The sequence below is a fragment of the Drosophila miranda genome (assembly GCF_003369915.1).
Source record: "Drosophila miranda strain MSH22 chromosome Y unlocalized genomic scaffold, D.miranda_PacBio2.1 Contig_Y1_pilon, whole genome shotgun sequence".
NCBI classification, from domain to species: domain Eukaryota; kingdom Metazoa; phylum Arthropoda; class Insecta; order Diptera; family Drosophilidae; genus Drosophila; species Drosophila miranda.
This window is the reverse complement of record NW_022881603.1, coordinates 32,743,222-32,749,221: the sequence shown is the minus strand read 5'-3', so window position 1 is coordinate 32,749,221 and position 6,000 is coordinate 32,743,222. Positions and strand designations below refer to the sequence as shown.

Sequence of the window (6,000 nt, the reverse complement as noted above, 5' to 3'; positions counted from 1 at the left end):
TCGTTAAGCTTCTGGTCAACCGCCTGGCTGGTCTGCTTGAGCGCTCCATCGAATGGATTAACCTTCGCTCTGGATAAACTGGATGCCCTTTTGGATTACAGGACTACCCTCTTTAGCGCCTTTGAATGGATAAACAAAGTGCATGTCCTACATGGATTACAGCCGTATAGCGCATCATAAAAGGTAAGAAATCAAGCCACAAATTGAATGCCGAACACAGCAAATGCTTAACCCATGACACCACCAAAAGGGGGAGAGGGAGTAGAGGGGGATGAGTGCCCCCTATTAATCCTAAGTGCTTCCTGTGATTTTATGTAAATTTGTACACGGGGAACAGAGGACTCCAAAGAGACCTCTCGAGCAGCAATTCAATGTACAAATGACAGGTTGGCTCTGACACAAAACAGCAGCTTAAGGAAGATGTAACGCCAAGCAAAAATATACCCCCCCCCTCCACCACTCTCCTTAACCCTTCAACACAGAGAACGGCAGCAAATATCGAAAGCACAGGGAACATAAAGTAAATAAAAATACAAATACAAAACAAAGCCCATGAACGAATATTTCCTCACAGGTGCTGGAATAAGATGAATCCAACTATTAACAATCCACGTTCCCCATTCACCAGCTCGCGGGGTATTTTCGGATCCCTGGGATCCTTCGTCTTTACCGACCAGCAGCAGCAGCAGCAGCCGGGGCTGCAGGTCCCCCCGAAGGTTCCGCCGACAAGAATGGACTCAATGCGATGCCCTTCCTAGGCCAAATCCACACCAGTCCTCTGCTGTCCCGCCCAATGGGTCCAATAGGTCACGCTCACCCCCCACCTTCCCTCCGATGGGGGATTCAGATGGGTGAGCGGCAGCAGCCCAGACTCCCCTTCCCCCCAGGACATAACTTACCCCCGGCTCCCCTGCAGATTCAATGCTGTGCCACAGATGGCTTCGATGGGACCACCGCCCGTGTTGAGCTCCCTCTGGACAGGCGGCGCTTCTCCGGTAAGCCGCGGAGACTACTACGACGACCCCCGCGAAGAGTACTCCGACTGCCGCTACGAGGGCGACTACTCGATGCCCACCGAGGAGGACCAAGAGGAGGAGTCGTGCTCCTGTCAGAGCCAGACCTGTCAGAGCCAGAGCGAGTTCAGCTCGATAGAGCGCACCGAGTCGGACTCGGAGTGTGAGGAGCTCTCCGACGGCCCTTCCCCAGGGTCTCCCCGCTGGAGTCCCTCGGCGCAGTCGTGCTCTCCACAATGCAGCCGGAGCACCGTCAGCGCATGGTGGCCTTGTACCACCTCGTCTTGGAGACCGCTGTGGTCAAGGTCGTGCTGCTGGTGCTGCCACTGCTGTGCTGCGCGGTGTTCTGGCTGGTCGAGAAGACCGTGGGCTTCAACGAAACCGTCGGCTCGAAGCGCCACCGATTGTGGAACAGCAAGTTCAAGCTGCGCACCATCCAGCGCCAGTTGCTGTGGCGCATGGCCAATGCCCGGGGCGACGAGACGCTCGTCTTCTTTGCCGTGCTCATGACCACGCCCTGGCTGTTCTCCCTCAGCCTCCTGGGATTCATCCTGTCCCTGGCGGCGCTCCTGAAGAAGACCGTCGAGCAGCTGGTGTTCCAGATACGCCTGCACCTCGTGCTCTAGGGGCAGCCATCGAGCAGAAAGCAGCAAGCAGTATCCAATCACCCACTGACAGAAGACACACGGCCACACGCCCGACACTCCACCCCTCCCCTCAGATGTTTGCACTTCCATTTGGGCATCTATTTTCGTTGATGCTGGCATCGCAATACACGGAATCGTCTCTCCGTTTTTGGCCGCAATGAAAATAGATACCGAAATATTCGAAATTCAAAGTCAATTCCAACGAGAGAGAGCGAGACAGGCCCTCTTCTTTTGGTTTACGGCCTTTCTTTCTTCTGCCTTTGGCATCGCCCACTCCACTCTCTTTATTTTTCTTGCATTAAATTGGCAATAATATGAACTCGCCTTCTCTTTCTGCTTAGTAGTATTCCCCTGTCGCCGATAGCCCGCATCCTCTGAGTTCCAGAATCTGCGGAAGTTTCCAGCGGGGGCTACTGGCGTGCATCAGCCGTCGAGTAGATTGAATGGGAACGCTGCCAGCATATATGTACTATGTGTGTGTGTGCCCAACTAACGCAGACAACTGCGTTCTAGAATGAAATATTAATTCATTGGATACGCACACACAGATCCCCCTTCATCGCTTTCTGTTTCCCTCGGAGGGTGGCAGGGTACTGGATGTCTACGCTGCTCGGCGCTGGCCTGTATCTAATCGCGCCTGCCTTGCTGTGTACCCACTGTAGATGCATATGTACATACAGTTGTTAATCAATGTCTGTTGATTGTCGCATCGTTGCTTGGAAGGGGAATCCCTCTAATATTAAAGCTGGGATCCTATGCCAGAGCAGAACGCAATACTTTTCATATCCCACCTTGGGTTTCCTTAACCAATCCCATAACTTTCGACATTGACAATGAGGCTTCATCAGCATTCGTTCGCTCACAGTCATTATCATAATGATGATGATAATGATAATAATGTGCATGTGTGTGGTGTGTGATTCTCGTTTAGGACCTGAGCTCAAAAGTGCAATGCACGGCAGAAAAATCAACACGACCTGATTCAAGGGGTAAAGATATGTATCTTTGGCACACCGAAGTGCCGACACTCTTTCAATTCAAGCTTGTTCACAGCCCAGCGATTCGCAAATGCGGCCAATGAGTATGTGTTGTGAGTATATAACAGCCCATCCGATCCGATCAGGCGATTCATCAGTGAAGATTTTCTCTCCTTTCGCTTTTCTGCCAAGTGGGGTCCCAAGTGTGGGAAAAGCCACGAGGGCGTGAAACTCAAGAAAAGCATGAAGAAAATTACGATTGAACCGGTGACTAGCTCATGGTCTTCCTCGAGCGAACCGACTGCCTTTGTTCAACTGGGACGATGAGGTCTGAGCGTGTCCATCTCGGCCAGTGAGAACTTGCTCGTAGCGGGTCAGCAGATTGGTGCGGACAATGGCGCCGTTCAGTTCCGCCTGGGCCTTGATGGCCTGTGGGAAAAGAGAGGGGAGAAAACAGTTGGATAAAGCCGAGGAAGAAAAGAAAATATAAACCCACCTGAGTATCGCTGACAGCCAGACCATTCAGGAGATTGAACAGCACAATGCTCATGAAGAACACAAAGAGCAGGAAGATCAGGTAAGTGTAGACGCTGTCAAACTTTATGTCACCGGCATCAAATTCTCCCGTGAGCATCACAATCGTCTTGATGAGCGTGCCCAGATGGGCACGGAGAATGTGTTGAAGTGACCATCATCTTCTCCCTCCTTTGCTGGCTCTGGCGTGCTGTCCTTCGGAGAGGAGGAATCCACCTGGGGCTTGCCAAACAGTATGTAGAAGCACAGACTAAACGTAAGCACAAAGATCGAGTAGAGAGCAAAGCTCTTGATGAAGCTGCTGGAGACGGCGCGCAGCATGAGCATGTGCGTCGAAATTGAGAGTACTGGCAGGGAGCCAACCAGCAGGCAGAACTCCACGGACACCAGCAGAATGGTGAAGACGGCCAGTATGCGCTGCGTCTCCTTGTCGTAGCTGGCTTCCATGCAGGTTAGGATCGACAAGACAATGAGAGCCACCTCCATCAGGTTCGTGATGGACCTGAAGTACAGCAGCGGCGACATGGCAAGCTGTATGACCTCTCGGAGCATGAGATACACAATCCCTATCCAAGAGAACAAACCGAAGAGGGCAGTCAGGCCCGTGTGGTCGCTTTCGTGGAACTTAAGGAGCGTATGCGTGATAATGGAGGCAGTGAAGAGAGAGTAAAGTAGAAAGTTCAGATAGAAGATCACCGAGAGGCGGTGCCACTTGAGGAAGAGGAAACTCGAGATTAGCGGGTGCTGCAGCAGGTAACGCAGCTCCTTGGAATCGGCGATGTATGCGATTGGAGTCATCTCGTCCTCCAATTTGTGAGGATGGCCAATGCTCCGCTTGTCCGACTGCCCGGGCTCTCGCTGGCGTCTCATCAGATTCTTGTAGTTGATGATGATCTCGAAACTCTGGTCACCGGGCTTCTCCCCGTTGGTGGTGATGCAGGAATCGAAGTGCTCCTCCAGCACTTTCGGGTCCATCTCCTGTATGGGAAGATCTCCGAACGCGCTTCTCGCCCCGATGTACGCTCCCTGCCGTAGAAGCTCCTGTGCCACCTTTGTGTTGCGATACTTGACCGCATAGGAGAGTGGCACCAGGCCAGCCTTGTCCGCCTCATTGATGTCCACACGATCGCACTCGAGCAGCAGCTGGAAGCAGCGCTGGTGGTCACAGAAGTCGTCCAGCGGCTGCTCACCCAGGCGACTGATAACCGCGTTCTGCAGCTTGGAATGCGATGTCAGCCTCAGCTGCGGATGCTTCAACAGCTTCTCTAGCGCCCTGTGGTTGCCCCAGATTACGGCCAACTCCACGGGGCTGATGTCGCTCAATTTTGAATGATTAATGTTGATGCCCGTCTCGAGGATGGCCTCAAAGGCTCGCTGCTTGCCCCGCTTGATACTCTCCGCCAGCAGGGACTGATACTCCTGGTTGGCATTGCATTGGTTGTCTGCGTTTCCGCTGACGTTCTGGTGGTACTCCGCGAACTGTTCCGGATACTGATCCCTCAGCATCTGGCGTACCTGCCCGTTTCGATAGCTGTCAATGTCCAACTGTGGTTGTTTCAGGAAAAGTCGGATCAGCTCCAGCTTAGTGCCTGCCTCAATCTTTCTATTCTTCAGCACATGGTGGAGGGGCGTGAACTCGCCCTGATCCACTAAATTCGGAGAGGCTCCGTACTCGAGCAGCAGCTGAATGCAGGAGCCCACCTGAGAGGCATTCGATTGTCCTGGCGATTGGCCTGGGCACCGCTGTCCAGGGCAGTGTGGAATTCCCGTATGTCCCGAGCGAGGGCTGCGCTCAACTGGCCCTGCGGATCGATGAAACCGCAGTTGATAGAGCTCATTCTGCTGTCTGCAAAGAGTCAAGTGAGAATGGGGAGGATGAGCTATGTCTATGTGGGCTTTCGTTAATCTTATCCAACCCACGCTGCTTATGAGTAACTTCTAATGCCGTTTCTATGAAAATGATGCCAGAACCCGCATTGTTAGAGCTCTGCTCTGGTCAATGGAGGGAGGTCTGACCCAACAGACGGTTTCTGTACAGACCTTGAAATGGCCGAAACAAAAGCATGAGAGTGGAGAGCAGGAGAGAAGTACTCAGGGAAAGGCTTGATTGTTCAAAGGGATCTACAAATTTGAATCAAGTTTGGTGTTCGATCTCGCTTGCCTTTTGGTATATCAAAATTTAACGATCATAAAGAATAATTATAAAATAATTAACACATCAATATCAATTAGCAATCAATTGGTTACGCTTTATGCTTTGAATACTGTTCCGAATGGAGCTTTAGATAAAGCCCTGGGCAGTGCTGAAATCTTGCGATTTATAGGCGGCTCTTTTCGTAAATTTCAAGGCGGCTTCTTCTGTGGGATCTGATCCCTCCAGCCGTCAGCTCAACGTCTTCTCCGCTCTGTTGTGTTCTGTTCTGTTCTGTTCCGTTCTGTCTGCTGTCTGCTTTGATGCTTGAAATGTGTGAGAAATCGGCTAATCACACATGAGACCTGGCTAATTTGAATATTCCCCCACTGATTGTTTATCAATAGCCTACGAATTGGGAATCAGGAAACATCGTCTTCTCTTTTGTAGGTAGCTCTTCGGCTAATGTTGCTTTAGTATGCAAACAAATTGAGGATTGTAAATGACGCCCCTGGGGTCAAAATTTGTCGTTGATAAGATAAACAGAATCGCACAATCACCTTCCTTAATTGGCCCTTTATTTGATATTTTCTTGTCTCCCATCTTAACCTCTTCCCCATTCTGGTATTTGTTTTTCCACCTGAGTACGAGTATTTGCCCAAGCAATTGACAAATAACTTCATTTTTTGTCTAAGCTA

The 6,000-nt window shown here is 51.2% G+C and overlaps 1 pseudogene; it reads right to left on the bottom strand.

Moving 5' to 3' along the window:
* Window positions 1–2,991: 2,991 nt before the first annotated feature.
* On the bottom strand, window positions 2,992–5,985 carry LOC117191619 (annotated as a pseudogene).
* Between the last annotated feature and the right edge of the window lie 15 nt (window positions 5,986–6,000).